Source organism: Podarcis liolepis (assembly GCF_965112155.1).
Source record: "Podarcis liolepis genome assembly, chromosome: 1".
In the NCBI taxonomy this organism is placed as follows: domain Eukaryota; kingdom Metazoa; phylum Chordata; class Lepidosauria; order Squamata; family Lacertidae; genus Podarcis; species Podarcis liolepis.
In genome coordinates, this window is record NC_139554.1 from 87,334,544 (window position 1) to 87,354,233 (window position 19,690).

Here is a 19,690-nt window from a genome sequence, read left to right on the forward strand (position 1 = left end):
GGCTTTGGTGCCGGGGGATCCTGAAGTTAATGCATTCTTACCTCATCAGTAGGTGTCACTGTAGCAGAGGACAAAGTCTAATGGAAGGAACGTTTCTGGGGGGAATAGAGAGAGGGAATCCCAGCCAGCCAACCAGAAGCAGGAGCTGGCGTAATTCTGCCCAATTCTAGCCAGGAGAGCAGTGATGGAGCTGGGTTTATGAGTTGCTTGTAAGGAGGCTATAGGAAATGGGAGATTAAGGAAATGAGTCATTATGTGATTACAAAGACATGTGGAGTGCACACATTTGTGGCCTATAATGCTGCTTTGAACAACCATAAATTTCTTCTACAGGGGCTTTGGGAAACGTTCCTGCTGAACTCCAATGTGGTAGCGAGTTATAGTTCAACAAATAGAGCTGGAATGAAATGTTTTCAGCATGAAATCTTTGAAATGCTTCTAAGCCCAGTCCAGCATTCCTCCTCTAAATCAGCATGAGTTGCAGAAACCAGAAAGGTCACTTGTAGTGGTGGAAGGCCATTTGCCGCCTTACTCCAGCAACTTTGAACAAGATTGTGATCCTCAGGGGACTTTTGTTTGCTATGTTAATGAGCTGTGATAAAGCAAGCAGCTCCTAGGAATGTGTTCAGCATCAAGAGCATACTTTTTCTAGTTTTAGTAAGCTCTAGCCTGCCTCTTAGAGAAAGACATGCACTCAAAGAAAGGGAAATCTGCATCCTTATTTAAATCTGAAAGCCACAGCCATGGCTGGTTTTTCATCTGGGCTATTCTTCAGGTAACATTCTGGAATCATAGAAGTCCAGAGGCATATGGTTCCCTGACAGGAGGATAAACCAATGCTGGAGTGATGGGCTGCACATTACCAGCATTCTATTGCAGGCTCATGCCAGAAACTGCTTCCTGGACAAAATGTTTCTCTTTCCTAAAGCGTTTCCACCACATTTCACTTCCAAGTGACTCGTGACTAGGGATGGACAAAACCGTCAGTTTCAGTTTGTGTCCATTTCTCATTTCTTTTCCAGCCATAAAATTCATTTCTCCACATTTCCACGTTGGTTTGCGATTTATTTATTTATTTATTTATTTATTTATTTATTTATTTATTTATTTATAAAGAGGGCCTCATGGAAATCTGTCTGAATCTGAGTTCACATTTCTCCTAATATGCGTGTTTTGTATACCATTTTGCACTAATATATCATTTAGCAAGCAATTTCCCCTAATGTTTTTCTTTCCATCCGTCTATCTTGAGAAACAATGAGTGCACCTCCTGGGATGCTGGGTTAGCAGCCCCCAAATGACCTTCCCAGGGCGCAAGCCTAGGAAGTGTGCAAGGAGGTCCTGGGCTGCCCAGGTGGCAGGCGGCTTCACTGATGTGGTCCAAAGGAAAGCAGAGCAATATGTTTGGCACCGGCTTGGCTGCAGGAATTGCCAGAGGGAGGCATACAAGGTGCCTTAGGGACTCCACTCTGGATTTGTGTTGGGTTTGCTCCTTAGCCTTTTCTTCTCCAGAAGATATCTCACAGGGCAGTGGAGGTTTAGGATCAGAGTTTTCCTTCGTCATCTTTCCAGGATGACGAGCCTCATCTGCCCCATCTACAGCACATGCAGAGACTGCCTTCTTGACCATTGGATTGACTATTCATCTTGTCTGCTCAATCTACCAGAGCCTGTCTTTGCATGCAGGGGAAGTCCCTTGCAGAAGAAAGAGGGGTTGGCTGTATTAGCCAGTTTGCAGTAAGACAGGTGCTTCACTGAAAGCCTTTGATAGTTTGAGTGGTTGCACAGGGCATCCAGGGAGCCTAGGACTTATAGCAATAAATTGGCATTTGTTTAACCAAACCAGATAGCCTGTTAGTTAATCAGAAATGCCTGGATTTCAACCACTTATTCATACTGAAATATAACAGGCCGGAATCAGTTTCAGTCCTAGCTCATCAGTTTCACTATGTTGTGGACTGAGTTAAGTGTGTAAGAAACCATCTACTGAAAAGCTAACACCAGAGCTAATTGCACCATGGAGATTTCTTGGCATGGTGCCCCAAATTCAGAACCATATTCTGTATCTTAAATTCAGATCCAGGTACTCATTACTAACAGGCATTGTATAAGAATGATACATTTAACTTAGGGTTAGAAGGCAAGGCCTTTATTGTCCCTCTGGAATCCCTCCCTACGTCTTGGATTTTTCCATTGTGGTGTTCACTTAATTGCTTCCAGTGTTGTTTGGAAATAGCTGGAGTTTCCAAGTCTGTATTGACTTGGAGAGGCTAAGTTGTAACTGTATCGAGAGATTTCTAATGCTTAGGTGTATGAAGTCATGTTGTCCTGAGAATGATAACACAATGAAGAGATAAATCAGCCTGATAACACAATAAAGAGGTAAATCACTCCCTTGCGCTTAGGAGAATATTCTTCAGAGCCCACTAAGAAAAAACACATGCAATGTTGAAGCATGAATTTCCCAAGGAGGTTAAAGAATGTTAAAAAAAGGGGGGGAGAGTTAAAACCCAATGGGATCAACCAAATATATTTTAAAAACTGCTCAACGGAGAGCGGAAGGCTCTAAAAAACCAGTGGACGGATGTTGACCATATGACTTACTCAAAATCAGGCAAGGTAATCTGGAGTTCCACATCATCTGGAAATGGTTTTGCCGTCCATGTAGTGAGAACAGGTTTGTGCGGAATCTGATTCCTCTGCTCTGCATAAGCAAGCATCTTAGCTGATATTTCAAAGATCAAACAAAGGAGTTTTAGGATTCAGTAGAGGCCACTCCGTGGCTGCAGCACACATCAAATCACATCACTAGCTCTATGTGTGAATCCAAGTTACACCTATCAGTCTTCTGTCTCTGCAACCCAGGTCCAGATATTTGCCAAAGAATCTATCGAGCTGGAACTGGGGGTGGGGGACAAGTTTCTTAGCTTAGCTAAAGTGCTGCATTGGGGAACTGGTGACAGATTCACAAGATTATTTTTAGGTGGACAAATTTAGGTTGGAAAAATGTGGTAACACACCCGTATGAATGTTGAAGCGCTCATATGATTGTTGTTAGGAATGAAGATATGTGCTTTGTTCCTTTCTTTTATTGGATTCATTCTTCTCCTCAAGCCTCCGCTCCTGAAGGCTGGCAAAACCAGAGAAATTTCAAAAATAATTTTGGAAGTGGAGCATACAAAGCTTGCTCCAGCTTTCATTTCCTTCCATTCATTTTCATCTCCACAATTAGACTTTTTTATTGATAGACGGTTCGTGTTTTCTTTCCTAAACACTCACAAATTCTTCAGCACAGCAATTCTCAAGTCAAAACAGATCTTTTTGAAAGGGTTTTATTACCACATGAATTTTTGTAATAATTCTAGGATGATCTTGCTTCATTAATGGCAATGTCCATATTTTGTTATGTATATTGCATTTTCTGATCTTTGGATTTATGCTTTCTTGTGAACTGTTTCTATTATTTATTTGGGAAGGAAACCCAATAAATATTGTTTAGTTGTTGTTGTTTTTCAAAACCTATCTAAGTGTCATAAAACACAATATTTAAAAATCACATCCATTTTGTTTTTTTTGGTGTATGGTTTTTTTAAAAAAATAATGTTCAGGTGCACATTGGCAAAATATTGCACAAAAAGAATCTTTGTGCAATTAAGCATACAGTCACGACAAGATTGCTAATTTGCAGTGCTTTTAGCAATGCAAATGCTGAACCACACTCATGGTGGCTGGGAAGGGTAAATTGGTATCAGACCAGGAGCTGAAGAAGCCACAGGATCAGCTCTCTTCACAATCCAGTGAAAAGCAGAAATTAAATGACATTCATTCAAACCACACCTCATCCAGTTAAGCTGTCATGTTTCATTTTAGTTCAATTTAATTGAAATTATACGCCACTTTTCCATGGCTGAAGCATGCAACAAAGCAGCTCATCATAAATGTCAACAGACATCATGAGCAATTCATAGCAAAATGAATCAAACAGATTCAAACATGGCAGAGTAAGCAAGTCAGATGCAATATTGCAATGAAGTGAGACTATCAAATACAGAAGCAAGACCAAAATCAACAGCAGCTGAACTCTCATGGTTATTGGTGTCCTTGGGCAGGGATATCTCGGGCAGGGGAATCTGCTGGTGGTCACCAGGCTCCATGGTTTGCAGTTGGCTCTCTCATCTCTCCTCTGAAGTGGCATGGGAAGCAGCAAAGGAGAGGTGCCAGAGAGGAAGCAGTGGTGGCAGAAAGGGCTGGGGGAGGTAGTTGATTTTGTTGTTGTTTAGTCGTTTAGTCATGTCCGACTCTTTGTGACCCCATGGACCAGAGCACGCCAGGCACTCCTGTCTTCCACTGCCTCCCGCAGTTTGGTCAAACTCATGCTGGTAGCTTCAAGAACAGTGTCTAACCATCTCATGTATTGAAGCCTTGGTGGATTTATCAAATTTGCACTTCTGGAACAATATGGGAATCAAAACAACACAATATGAGAAATTCACACTTATTCTCATTTTGCAATGCAGTTCTTCAACCAAAACATTTTTGCAAAAATGCATATATTAGAGGGAAAGGAAGTGTGCATAAAAATGAATATACAGTACTAGTGAAAATAAAATACAAAAAAAAATGCATTACATTATGAGAAATTGCCTGCAAAAATGTGTACCTTAGTCAAAGCTGCATATAGGAATATACAAAAACAAAAAACAAAAACAATGATGAATTTTCAGGGGTTTTGTGTTTTTTTAATTACTAATTCCTGAAATGTGGAGAATTGAAATTAAGAGGAACAGAGAGGAGCAATCGTTCAGTCACTACTTCCAGGTGTTTTGGCTGCTACTCCAACTGTTTATTTGCTTCTTAAATTTCTGCTCCGCCCTTCTTCCCCAAGAAGCCCAGGGCAACAGGCAACAAAGCAATAAAACAGCACAATTAAAAATAAAATATGTAAAAATATTTTAAAAGATTAAGAACATTTAAAACAATCACATATCCTCACAGCTCATAATGAGAAGGTTGCCAGAGGGGATATCTTTCAGTCCTCAGGTGAGCAGGAATGTTTTAAAATTCCTCCTGAATATTAAGAAGGAGAGAGACAGATGCACCTTGCCATGGACAGCATTCCACAAATGGGGAATCAGCACTGCCAAACCACTGCCCATTGTGAGGCCTGAGATGGTTGATATTAAGGGAGGCAGACTTTTATGTGCTTGAGTCTCCAATCACCTTGAATTGGGTGAATTAAGCCAGTCTGGTGTAGTGGTTAAGAGCGGTGGACTCACAATCTGGTGAACCGGGTTCGCTTCCCCGCTCCTCCACATGCAGCTGCTGGGTGACCTTGGGCTAGTCACACTTCTTTGAGGTGAGCGGGGCTGAGAGACTTCACAAAGTGTTTGTTGTGGGGGAGGAAGGGGAAGGAGAATGTTAGCCACTTTGAGACTCCTTCGGGTAGCGATAAAGTGGGATATCAAATCCAAACTCAAATCCAACAGCTCACTGGCAGCCACTGCAGAAATTTTGGGACTGGTGACACATACTTCCATCAGGCTGACCTGCTCACCAGCCAAGTAGCTCCATTCTGCACTAGCTGAGCCTCTGGACCATTTTCAAGGGCAGCTCCATAGGACAGTAAATAGTAAGCAGGAATTAGTGCTTTCATAGGGTGCTCTTTTCACAGCAGGTAAGAACTGGGGCTTTATTCACAGTAAAAGCAAAGCTTTCAAAAAAATTAAGGAAACATTACATCACAATAATGCTGAAAGCAGAAAAAATAAAGCTTGTTACTAGTGAATTTAAATGGTTTGATTTTGATGTATCGGGGTGCTATTTAGATCCACTTGGGACACTCAAAGGAAATGGCAAGGCAGAAAGTACGAGTGGCTTGTGTCTTCTTCCTTTCCTCACACTGTTGGGTCTTATCCAAAGGAGGAAAATACACATTCTTTCCCTGCGTCATGAAGATGGGCATCTTCTAGGGTAGATTGATTAGCATCGTGGTTAAAATCACCAAGATAAAAAAAGATACGCAGTTTGATTTTTGAGACTTGTGTTCTTGTCAAAGGAAAAGAAAGGATTTGGCCTTTTGCTGCAATATTGTTATATTCTGCAGTCCTATCCCAAATCCCTTCTCTGGAGAATTTGAGTCAGGGCATTTGAAAGGGAAGTATGACACTGCAGTATGCTGTAGCCTTGAAGAGCACATTGGAGAGTCCATCATGTCCCAGCTGAGATTCCTTACAGGTGTTATGTGACAGGGTCAGCACTGACCAGCACCATCAACTTAACCATTCAGTTTAGTGTCAAAATGGCACATCAATCTTAGCTCTTGATTGGGGAGGGAAGGGGTTTGCAGGAGAGGAGTGGTAAAAGTGAGGGTTTTCTCAGCCAGAGACACAAAAGAATGGTGAGTGACAGTGATGGATATGCTACCTCAAGCCACAGATTCCTTTTATCCTTCAGGCCGGACTAGTGATAGGTGATCCAGCACATGTTATCTTCGTTCATTCTGATTCCTGGTTCAGCGAGAGAGAGGTGCCATGAGAGATGGAAAGAAGATAAAGTCCCTACCAGAGAAGAATGGCAGATCAAGTTGATGGATAACGTCAAAATGGCTAAAATGACCGGAAGAATCAGAAATCAGGAAGATCAACATTTTAATCAGGAATGGGGAAAATTTATAATTTATCTTAAAAACCATTGTAAACAGTTAAAATAGTTAGTAGGGTTGGAATAACACTTGTAGTTTAATGGTGAATTTTGGACACAATGGAGAGGTAAAAGATTAGGATTATTATAAAAGATGCAGGGGGAAATGATTAATAATAGGACCCACAAAGGGGAGGAGAGAAGTCCATGAGATTCTATGTTGTTTGTTGGATATATGACTGTAAAATATTAATATGAAAAACCATTTTATATATACACACACACACATATATATACACACATGTATATATTCTCTCGGAGAGAACTCATAGTCCTCTCATCCAGTCGCATAGCCCAGAATTTTTAGGGTATGCTTTAACAGTTAAACCAAGTGAACCAAGGTAAGTTTGTAATGCAAATATGCTGACTTTTGCCTGAGCTGTGTTCATGCCAGTGCCACTCCATCACCAACCTGGATATTTGATTTGTTTGTTCTTCTCTATTGCCACCATGTATCATGTTTCATTATGCATTATGCACTGTGCCTGTATATGTGCACTTCCCGCTCTCATAATTACTTGGCTCCTGCATGCGTTCTGGGGCAGGCTTTGTTTATTATTGTTGCTAAATCACATCACGTTTGTGCATGGCCAGATGTGCAACCCCCTGGAATTTAACTAACTCTGCTAGGGTATGCAAAATCTGAAAAACAGCCGGCATATTAAACGGAGGTCCCACGTTTTGCACTGTGGATATTATAAACAGATCATCTCCACACAGCAAGCAGGAACAGGAGTTATTCAGCTGTTCAGCTGAGTCAAAGGGAGTATGCTGTGCAGACAGAAATGGGGATTAGACAAATTTATGGATGACAGGTCTGTCGACTGCTACAATCAAAATGGCTATACAGAACCACCAGACTCAGAGGCAGTTTGCCTCCAAATATCACCTGCTGGCAGGCTATCTCTTTCAAGGTCTTGCTGCACTCTTCCCAGAAGTATCTTGTTGGGACCCCAGGGAAGACGGGGTTGGGATAGGTGAACTTTTTGTTTGATTTAGTAGGCCTCTTCCTGTGTTCTTAAAAAAGGATTGGAGGAGCGGACTTTGGCGCAGTGTCGTAGCCGTTACTGGATTAGCACAAAGGAAGCATCTCCTGTTCAGATATCGCTTAAGCGGGGCATGGAAGAATCAGGGAGAGCAGGAGAGCGAGGTGAAATGATGGGTGGTGTCAGTGAGTGATGTGGAGATTCATTTGGGAACAATGGTAAAAAAATCAGTTAGAAGAGGAATCAGAGAGAGAGGAAAAGAAGCGAGTTACGTTAAATTAGGTTATTAGACAGAACCATTCTTCATTCCTTATCAAATGAATGTTTGTAATTCTTGTGTGTGTATGTGTGTGTTATTATTACGTAGTAGTGGTGGTTATTTTAAATTTGTATCCTGTTCTTCCTCCCAAAGGAGCCCAGGACAGCAAACAAGTGATAAAACAATAAGAACACTCTTAAACTTCTATTTATTCCTTCCATGGTGGATTCTAGGAGAAAGTATTTTCTGGCCTCGATTTCTACAGCTGATTGTATGAAAGCAGCACTGGTGTGTGATGAGGAAGTGGGTGCAGAGTGGCAGCAGTCCTGCACTCACCAGGATAGGATAGAAACATGGTGAACTGGGTTCGCTTCCCTGCTCCTCCACATGCAGCTGCTGGGTGACCTTGGGCTAGTCACACTTCTCTGAAATCTCTCAGCCTCACTCACCTCACAGTGTGTTTGTTGTGGAGGAGGAAAGGAACGGAGATTGTTAGCAGCTTTGAGACTCCTTAGGGTAGTGATAAAGCGGGATATCAAATCCAAACTACTACTACTACTACTACTACTACTACTCTTCTTCTTCTTCTTCTTCTTCTTCTTCTTCTTCTTCTTCTTCTTCTTCTTCTTCTTCTTCTTCTTCTTCTTCCATACAGCGGCTGTGAGAGAGGCTGAAGGAGGAGGCTTTGCAGGCAGTTTGGAGAAGGAAGGTCATGTCCTGGCATTTGAGATTTGAGACATATATTTTAGGATCCACATTGTTCTTGTGATTGTAATTTGTTTTAAACTCTTTTTAATGTTGTATTTTAAATTGTTTTGACCCACCCTGTGACTTTAGGGTGGAGGGAGTGTAATAAATTATCAACAACAACAACGAGCTTTTGTTTGTTTTCTTTGGTTTTACATGAAGAAGCATTCAGAAATGTGATCTCCCTATTTGCAGCCTGCCCTAGTTCTATCACCTCAAAACCCCACAACCTCATTTCCTTGCATGTCGCATTCATAAACCAAGCCTCAGTCTCCTATTGCTGTCTCACATATGGTTGCTTAACTAGCAGATCTGAGAACGCTTGTTCCCAAAACCACTGCAATTTTAATGCAGATATCCAAGAGGATTTGATCAGGGTGTGTGTGAAAAAATACACCCCGGACTATTATTTCCCCTCCCCTCTGCACCCTCCCTGTGTTTGCAACCAGATAGGATAGGATGGATATGTTCCAATTATGACAATTCGTTAGCAGTTGTATTAGGGGCTTCTACAAAGACAGTGCCCCTGGAGACCCATATTACATGTCAGCCTCTCTCAAAATATTAGAAAGCAAAACCTCAAAATATGCCCTTTAGCATTAAGCACTATAGAGTAATGAGGCATGACCACTTCTTATCTCTGTGTGGAACTAGAACAAATTGGACTTCAAATGTTGGTGCTATAACAAGGTTTGGGATCTCTTCCACCTTCATCTGTCTATTTATGACTATGATTTATCATTTTTCTGGAAGCTGGTTGCATAGTAACTTGCAATCTAAATCTAAACATTACCCAGTTAAAATGCATGCATGGCTACATACTTAAATCCTTATTAAAATAAAAGTAAGCACACACACAAACACCAAAAAAAGAAAAAAGGGGGGACCCACAACAACAACTCTTCACTGGATCGTTTACAACATTCCCTTCAACAACATTTCTTGGATGTGCCAGCGAGTTACTTGGAAGGATTCACTGCTTTCTTAGAATATGAATTTCCAAAAGATAAAATGACCCTGGGTGAAAAGGCAGCTGGATCAAATGCATTAACTCCTGCAGTGCAAAGACAGCCCCACCTTCTATCCAACTGAGGGGTGATCTGAATAGCTGCTAAACAAGCATTAAATGAGACCAAGGTCACAGTGAAGGATATGACAGATCATCTCTCTGGTTTATGAGACCTAAAGCAATTATTTGCAGACACACATGTGCCACATACACTGGTTTTGTTGTTGTTGTTTATTTCACAAGCTATCTGGAAGGGAAAAGATGACTTTAAAGCATTCTCTAAATGTTAATGAGATGTCGCTGGATCAAGATGAATTTATATTGTTGTTCCCCCCCACAGAAGTGGAATAGATTTAAAGATGCCAACCCATAACATCAAAATTGTTGGTCCCTGGTCAGAAGAGGGGTCCTGTGAATCTAGGGCTGGAAGCCTGGGACAGAGCCAAGGGTGGTTTCTGGCAGGTCCAGGGTCAGAACTGAGGTGGACACAAAACTATTTTACTAACCTGTTAAACATTAAAACAAAAATGCCATTGGGAGGTAGGGGAAGGGAATTTGCTTTGCTCCTTGCTTTGCAATGGGGTTGAAAGTGAAGCAAAGCAAAATGGGCACACAGGGATGCTGTTTTTGTGGTCAATTGGCAACCCTACACAGATTGCCCTTAAAATATCTAGCATTCCAACTAATGCCTGCTGGTTTTCAAGCTAATGTACACATGCAGCCTCCCCAGATTTACACACACCTGGTCTTGAGTGCCTCAGACTGGGAAATTTCTGGTTTTGCTCTACCATGTCCTGGCTCCTGGCTGTGGCAGAAATGAATAACCAAAGCAGAGGGCAGGAGGGTACCAAAATGCATATGCTTATATAGATACAAATTTAGAAATAATTGCTATAATTTGAATAGAAATGCAATACATCTCACCATGGTGTGACCAGGTGACCTGCCTGTTTGGTCTGCTGCTCAGTTGCTCTTGAGGGGTAATGTCAACTGCTCTCAAACCAGATTTGGACCAGACAGCCCTCAGATAGAGGACTGTCACCCAAAACCCCTTGATTCTGTTCCTGTTTGTCTTGTCAGGCTGTTATCAGTTTCTGTTCCCAAGCCTTTCTGTTGAGGATTCCTGGGTTCAGGTTTTCAGTGTTACATTTTAAGAAGGGTGTTAGCAACATTGAAAGGATTTGAGCACCATTCAAGGGGGGGGAAACATGATAAGTGTGCATTGCTTGCATTTTGGAATGTGGATGTGATGTACTCACACAACACCTTGAGAAATTTTACTTGTCTGATTAAAAATATTTTAGTTTTCATCAGAGCACCTTGAATATCCCCACCCCCACCCGATGAATTTCAAATTCAGTTTCCATTTTGCTTTAAGTGATATCTGGTGAGAAGCTCAGAATGAGTGGAACCAACTTGACAAGTTTCATTGCTCTTCCTGGAATGCTTTGGCTTTCAGGAAATTCCTCAAGAGTTTTATCTGAACAAGACTCCCTTCCTCCCTCTTCACTTCAAACTTTACTTTAGGTGACATTTTGGTAGCAGCTCTCATAAGACCAGCTCCTTGAGTCCATCTTTGGTAGGTTGATTGTGGCAGCCACCCAGTGTTATTTGGGTTCTCAGGGGCTTAGAAACAATTACAAAATTCTCAGGAAATAAGGCAGCGCAATCAGAATGCAATGAAAAGATCTTTGCCCTCCTGCTTAACAAGTGGGCGGGGGTTTAAATCCTCATTTTATTTTCTCCCTGCCAAACAGTTGTATAATGGTATAGTTTAATCACTTCTATCTGGATACAGTTTGCTTGTTGGGTTGAGAGGGTATTTGATTCTAGTTTTAAATTGTAACAGTTGTAGCAGTTTTTCTTTCACCCTTATCCCCATCCTCCGCAGAAACTTCGCAGGACATTATGCTTCACCTTGTTTTTTTCAGAAACATTTTCCCACACGTTTCTTTCCCAAATCCGGAGTGGACTCCCTCTTTTCATTCCAAAATCCAGCTAAAGTAGTTCTCTGCTCCTTTCCCAAAATTTGTTTGTTTGTTTGTCTTTTCTCTTTTCTTTTGGAAGCTTGTCACTCCAGACGAGGCCGTTGGCCGTTGAGTGCCACAGCTCAACCTTCCAGTGCAGTGCAGCCTCTTACGAGACTGTTTTGCCCCAAAAGCAAGTGCAGATCTTTAATTTGGACTATCACCTGTTTCTTTTGACTTCCTCTGTTGGATAGACTGTTGCCTCAGAAACGCATTTAAAAAAAAAAAGAATGCAACAAAAAGAGCCAGATAATATACACCAGGGGCTGCTTTGGGCACTCATGTGCACCCATTTTATTTTTATTTCTTTAATTATCACATTGATATTACATTTCCTGCAAGGTTCTCCCATTCCTCATTTAATCCTCACAACAACCCTGTGAGGTATATTAGGCTGAGAAGCAGTGACTGGCCCAAGGTCACCCAATAAGATTCCTAGTCAATGTCAATTGGAACCCGGGTCTCCCGACATTCTAATCTCTGCACCACATTGGCTTCTGTTGTAGCCAGTAGAATATGTGGTGATGTGTGTTTGGTTGTGGAGCGTGTGTGTGGTGACCACAACACTTTCTTCAGGCTGAAATAGGTCCTTGGGTGCCAGCAGATGATCAAAATCCAGCAGAGAGTGTTTGACATATTGACAGTGTGACACATGCCTTCGACAGCCTGCCACACTGGCATGTTATATGACAAAAGAATGTTACCAGGAAAGCCTGGGAGCATGAAGTTTGGTAATGTCCCTCTGCACATACAAGAAGAGAAAGCTGTGGCCTCCAAAACATTAAGAGACACCCGTGAAGCATCTTCCTCAAAGCTCTTGCTTTCCACTATCTGCGACGGAGAGAAAGAGCTGGATGTATGCTGGTTGGCTGGGGAGTGACTCAGTGAGTCAGCACGCTGCATGAATTCCATTCCTGTACAGCTGGCTTCCTCTCCATCTGGCAAGCGGCGATGCTGAGAGAGAAAGACTTGGGTGGGTAAGAAAGGCAACAGGGAACGAAGGGGAAAAGTTTACAGCAGGATTCAGGTAAGGCAGTTCAAAAATCATCCATCTCTCTCTCACGCATCGCATTGACTTTTCACGTCAAAGGTTACACTCCAGGGAAACTCCAGCCATATCGTATCAGATTAAACTTGTCCTGTACGCTGCCCACACTCTGAGGCTCTCAAAAATTGCCTGCACAGGTGCACAAGATCTTTTTCACGCCATCTAAAATCAGCGCAGGGGAAAACATTGCTTAGAACAACAACAACACTGCGCGGCTTAATTTATACTTTGCCCAGAGACCGTGACTTGGCAGGGGAAATGGACCACAAAGATTGAGCCTGAATGTTCCATTGCCTCTTCCTTGCTGATCCCTAATGGGTTGCACATGGGGATATGTTTGAGCTCCCTCATTGTGTTTTCTTTGCTTTCTGATTCTGAGCCGTCTGTTTGCTTGTGTACACAAGTGCAGAACCTTGCTTGGAATAGGCTCCATCTTGGCAGGCTCCCTCTTGGCAGTCCTAGTCAGGCTGCATATCTACCTCATGAGCTACGGGTGGATTCGCCTTTGAAAGGCATTCCCTTTGGAGCTGTTGGATGGATCTATCTCATTCTACCTTCATTATTTTTAACAGCACCTGGAAATGGATCCGCCAACAGTATCAGGTTCCAGAAGAACAATTTTGGACTCTGTTTCGCAATTCTGAATAAGGCATGAGGCTCTGTTTGGCACCGGTGATGCCTTCTGCTGCATGTGTTCATTCTTCACACATTTCCTCACGTACCATCTTTGGTCATGGTTGTCTGGAACCAAAAATCATATGGAAAGAATCCTAACAAGTCAGCAAATCATACCTTTTCATTAGCGCTGGGACAGAAGTTCACATAGGAGATGTTTAGACTAAAAGCTCAAAAGGATGAGGGTTAAAGGTGCACCAAACCCACCCAGGTCACTTTTTCCTCACCACTATGGTAGTGATGATGGCCTGCTGTGGTCCTCTGGGTGCTTGCCGTTTCCCTTCCAGACGTCCCCTGGGAATGATGCTATGGGCAGGATAAAGCTAAATTGTGGGCGTGGAAGATGTCCACACATGAAATGAGATTCACCCACCCACCTTGCCTTTGCATCCCCCACCTCCTAAATCTACTTTGAAGGGTTGGGAGAAAACTCGGAACAGGTTTAGGGGCCTACCTGGGCATGTGGGAGATGGAACTTGGGACCTCCTGCATGCAAGGCACACTCTATAAGTTAGCATCTCAGCTCTATCTTATGGTACCAAAGATTGCAATTCCCTAGTCTGCTTGTGAATTTGGCCAGTTCTTAATATGCAGCTGATACATAAATAGAATAGCATTAGTCCACCATTTCTACTCCAAAGAAAGCTACATATCACAATGCACTCAGCAGTCAAACTTGTGGATCCCAGAGATCAATTGAGGGAGGGCAAAAACCACACTGCTATCTCAAAAGAATTCCTGCTCATCTACTCCAGTTTAAAAGGAAATGTGCCTGAATGGTGGGAGATAATTCACCCCTTCCTCTCAATTTTTATTTCTATCCCTTCCGCTTTGCTATTCTACCTTGGTCCACCCTTGTGCTGACCCCAAAATGGTGGCATCAACATGTCCTTGTCCTTCCTTGTTGACTGCAATTCCCAGGAGGCCATGTGATAATAACCACACAAAAGTCACCACCAAATGGAATGTAATCACAAAGCATGTCAGGGGGTCCTTGACAATTGCTACATCTCTCTCTCTCTCTCTCTCTCTCTCCCTCCCTCTCTCCCTATTTTGTAGTGCAGATAGTGTGGTCCCAGCTCCCTCTGCCAAACAGAGTGACACCCCAATAAAATGACTGAGCAAAATGAAAAATAACAACTATGACTGCTTCACAAAGAGCAATGCTTTAAGGAGAGAGGGAGAAAACACCCACATGTTAACAATCTCCGGATACAGATAACATGTTCCCTGAGGAATCCTTAAAATGACAAGTTAACAACAGGCCTGCCTGACATAACTGCTTTTTAAGGTTTATTTCATAACACATTCTGCTTCCTCCTGATGTTGGCTTTCGGGGGTTGTTTTATTTTAAACTTTGTGCGACATTTCAGCACTGTTTATAGCAAGGCTGAGCCAGCAGTGGCCTGCCCATGTAACCCTTCTTGCACTGTCATGCGCTTGGAGAGGGTTGCTCCTGGGCGCCTTCCAATCTAGGTCTCTCTGACCTTGGCTGCCTCCATGACAGTTTCTAGACCCGAGGTTAGGAAACGTTTAGACGTTCCCTCTCGCATTTGGCTAGGTAGGGTGCTTAATATATTTTTCGCCCACCATGGCTTTAACCCATCTCAGTTCCCTTGACAGCTTTGTATTCTCTCCCTCCTCTTGGCATTTTGTAGCAAAAACAAACAAACAGCTCCCAATGTATAATTCACAGGCATGTTAGAACAAATCACATGTCAAGAATACTGGGCATGGTGCTCCTAGCAGACGCATCTAGATCCTTGCTCAAAAAAAAAAAAGAGTCCTTGTGAAAATTAATCAGCAATTTAGTGTGATTTCCCCCCTAATTTGCACATTTATATGCAGTTTTGCCTGATATACAGTTTCACAAAGCATATTTTCTCAAATATTTATATTTTCCTAACAGAATGCAGTGTGTGTGTGTGTGTGTGTGTGTGTGTGTGTGTGTGTGTGTGATGTAATATAAAATTAGGCCATGGATAACTGCCTGCTCATTCTACCCCAGCTTTCCAGTGAAGTTCCAATACCAGGACAGTAGGTCCTCCCAACATAAGGTCCACATGGCTCATTTTCTGTTCAGAAAGAGCAGTTAGCAAACATATAATAATGTATCTTTGTTGGTTAGCAGCTTTTCTTCCTGGACACAGAAGAACTTGAATTCGACACTGTCTCCAAATTTCCAGCACAACTGAAGCGGCATACACACTGTACATGTGAAGCTCATTTAAAGCACATGACTTCTCCCAAAGAATCATGTAGCTTGTTAAGGGTGCTGGGAATTTTGACTCTGTGAGGGGCAAACTACAGTTCTTTGGGGATGTCACACTCTGTACAGTGTGTACACAGTCTTTGTTGCAGCCTCTCATACGTTCTGCATCTAGCAACACCCTTACTGCGTGAAGGGGAAAAGAAACTCTTCACCTATTTTTCCTCCTGATTCTTTAGAATAAGACAAACAACTATTCCTAAAATTGAAGGACAGATCAGAAATCATGAAATAAGGGGCAATGTTTATCAGAGAAAGTACTGAAGGTCTAGTGTGTTCACTTCTGAAATATAGAACACAAATGCAATCACGTTCCCCCCCATATTCCAGCAATAAATGTAGCAGGCCATGCAAATTCAGAAGGTTCAATAATATTCTGGACACCTAACAATTTATGTGTATGAATTTACACGCAACAGACAAAAACCATTACCATGTCTGCACCTATTTGCCATAAATCTGGAATGAAAATTTTATGGCCCCTTGCAAGAACTGCCAGAATTTTGGGAGTAGGATTCTGAATTACCAATGCAACAATATTTAATAAAAGTCATTACTTTTGCTAGTGTCAGGTGGTGTACTCCATATCAACTTCAACCCACATCTGCGGGGATGGGGGGGGGCATTCGTTCCAATGGGAAATTTCCCTGCAATTCAGATTTCAGGCATAGGAAGAGAGCTACAAATTGGGTCCACATTGAAGAGGGACAAAGGGTTAAAGCCCCTCACAGCACATCCCAGACTGCACCCTCCACACCTGCAAATTGCTTTTGAAAAGGCAGTCACAATGGCTAATTGCATTCTGTGCACCCAGCCTAGTTTAGATCTCAGCAACCAACCAGCAAAACCAAGCTGAGAGCCTTGTAGAAACACCAAGTCCCGGTTTTGCAGTTTCCCTATGAGGTTCCTCTATAAGTGCCCGTTGCTTCTTTAGTGTTCGTTGGGGAATGCTGTGATGTCATCATTTGCACATAAATATGCCACTTTGCTCCAGATGTTCACAGAAAAAGTTCCATACAACAAAGCGAGTGGGGGGGGGGGGGAGTTAAACAGATCTAACCTTTCCCTTTTGAAACATATCACTTTCTTTTGGAGAGATTTCCCCTTGAAATGTGGCTGTTTATTTAACATCGTCCCTGGCTGAGGCTGGAAACTTGCTATTTCAAACACAGGAATTTCTTTCCGTGAAATATATTAAATAAACACAACCAAAGTGTCTGTTTATGTCGGCACTATTAACTGCTGATGTTGAAGCAGAGCCATCCCACTGGCTTTCCTCTCAACAGCCATTTATCACTGATTTGTGTTAGAAATATACTTCCCTATGATTGAACGATGGAAAGTTTTGAGCCATTAACAGTTGCCCCTTTGGTTAATTGCTCCTGTTATTGCAAATTCCATCCATTAATTACTGCATGTTTCAGCTGCTAATGTTCTCTTGCAAGGAAATAATCAAAATAACCCTAGTTTCAAAGTCCATGCAAGGCTGTATTTCTCTTCCAGTGGCTTGGCCTATTGTTATGAAGTCATTATCCAATCACCTAGGTTATGACCACAAGAAGGAAATGAGGGGCACAAAGGAGCAACCCCTTGAACACTATCTATTTCAACTGGCCTCATATTGTCCACTTAAAGCAAGGCTACCTAAATACTGGCACTTGAAATCTTTATCTCCACAATTGCTGGTTAACATTTCCTTTCAAAATGAATTTTATATATTTTATTACATTTATATCCCACTTTTTCTCCAAGGAGCTCAAGGTTTCCCCCCTCCTCATTTTATTCTCACCTGTGAGGTAGTTCACCTTCAGAGTCTGTGACTGGCCCAAGGTCACCCAGTGAGCTTCAAGGCCAGTGCAGGGATTTGAACCCTGGTCTTGCCAGTCTTAATCCAACACTCTAAGCACTACACCACACCAGCTCTTTGGAAAACATTGATTTAGTCTGGCCTGATGAATGGGTTAGAATTGAATTGCAAAAGTGTGTAGACACCCGGTTAAGTACTGCTGTTCAAGAGTGCCCCTGAGGAAGCACTCTGTTGAAAACATGAGGAGCTTAAGTACCGTATTTTTTGCTCTATAAGACTCACTTTTTCCCTCCTAAAAAGTAAGGGGAAATGTGTGTGCGTCTTATGGAGCGAATGCAGGCTGTGCAGCTATCCCAGAAGCCAGAACAGCAAGAGGGATTGCTGTTTTCACTGCGCAGCAATCCCTCTTGCTGTTCTGGCTTCTGAGATTCAGAATATTTTTTTTTTCTTGTTTTCCTCCTCCAAAAACTTGGTGCGTCTTGTGGTCTGGTGCGTCTTATAGAGTGAAAAATATGGTAATTAAAAAGAAATTGTTTTGATTTGTTCACCTGGACGTTCCCTCCCACCCTTTCTTTCCTTTCCCTTTTCTCCTCCTCCTCCTGTTCTTCTTCTTCTCACTTTTGGAATTGGAACTTTTGCTGGCTGAGGCTGCTAAGAGTGAAAGTTTGAAACATGCAGAGGGCACAAGATTTGTGAAGATTGCACTAGATCTCTTTTAAAAAAACAAAACAAAAAAACTTACCTATCTCAAAAGGGAGATACACACGCCCAGCATAAAATGAAATCATGGAACAGGTTTCTTTTATAGGCATCTCAGTCGAGATTATACAGTGGGGAGAAAGTAGGTCACAAAAAGCATGAACTCACCCCACAGTTCACTAAGGGACAGTTTACAGTGGACTGTAGCAAAATGTGCTGGGGAAATATGCACTGCAGGACACATCGTGCAATGCTTTGTTATTCAGAGTTACCAAACAAGTAGATGACAGCCACGGTTTTTATTCTAAGAAGAAAGGCCATTGAAATGTTTGCTTTGAATCATTTGCTCTCCCCTTTCTAAGAATTAAAGGAGGTGGAGTAGGCTTCTAGGAAGCACAGCACACAGAAGCTTTTGTTGCCAACACAGACCAGAAGCATCACTGCATCCAAACAATGAAACAGCCGGCCAGGCCACTGAAAAGCTGGCTGATTGAATTTGGAAGCCTGTCACATCACTTTCCAGAGTTAGTTTGCAATGCTGACTAGAAGCTAACTGCAGATAGCTACCCAAGTGGGAGTAAACAAGGGAAGGGACCACTTGGGTGACCGTGTGCAGACTTTCTGGCTTCACAAAGCTCTTCAGAAGGATGAGCTGTGGCAGACAACCTACACTACAATGCTACACAGCATTGTTTGTTTGCTTGTACCTCCTCTGGAGATGGAACTCATAAATGAAAATCAACCCAAGGTAGTTCCACAAAGTGTAATTTTCCTATTGTGGTTGTAAATAGGCAGATTTTCTGAATCTGGAAAATCAAACACATTTCAGATGCCTGCCTGGTCAACATGGGACCAAATTGTACTCGGAAAGGGCCTGAAGTTTCCTAAGTCCTATAAATGATGTCAGTGCCATACACCAGGCCCTATGCTTCTATTGTGGCCTGTTTATATTTGTCTAGAAAAGGAGTAGGTAACCTCTGACTCATGGGCAAACCATGACCAAATAGGAGGTCCAATTCTCGCCCTGAGGCCATGTTTTTTGAACCACACCTACCTGTCAATCAGCTGACATCACTATCTCAGCTGATGGGACAGGAGGATGCTGCCTTGGCTGCACAAATGGGTGCTTGCAGTCCTAGCAGGATTTAGCCCCCCACCTGTCAGCTGAAGAACAAGGGCTAAATCCTGCTCCGTTTTATTGCTTGTGCCTGTTCCCAAGCCAAAAGGAAGGAGCATTTTGCAAGCATAGGAAGAGTGCTTTTGCCTTTGCTTTCAAAATGCACCTCTTTCTCCTTTCCCCATCACCTTTGCAAGTGTCTCTTTTCAGTCTCCAATTTCGCAGTGGTTTTTTTCCAGGGAAGGGGAGATGCACAAAGACTTTTGCACACCTTTGTGACTCTTCACCCTCCTGGTTTAAGATCCGAGAGAGATCAGGGACTTAAATGGGAAGTGGGTGAGACTTGCA

At 42.4% G+C, this 19,690-nt stretch overlaps 1 protein-coding gene across 2 annotated transcripts in view; it reads right to left on the reverse strand.

Annotated features, from left to right (window-relative positions):
• Window positions 1–3,373: 3,373 nt before the first annotated feature.
• LOC310701209 (uncharacterized protein) overlaps window positions 3,374–19,690 on the reverse strand; it is a 39,823-nt gene continuing 23,506 nt past the window's right edge. Inside the window, exon 2 of one of the 2 annotated variants that reach the window (XR_014522944.1) lies at window positions 3,374–4,448. The gene's annotated coding sequence lies outside the window, so the exon portion shown is untranslated. Of the gene's footprint in view, window positions 4,449–11,994; window positions 13,517–19,690 lie in introns of those variants that run through there. The other variant, XM_083491724.1, reaches the window with a different exon arrangement.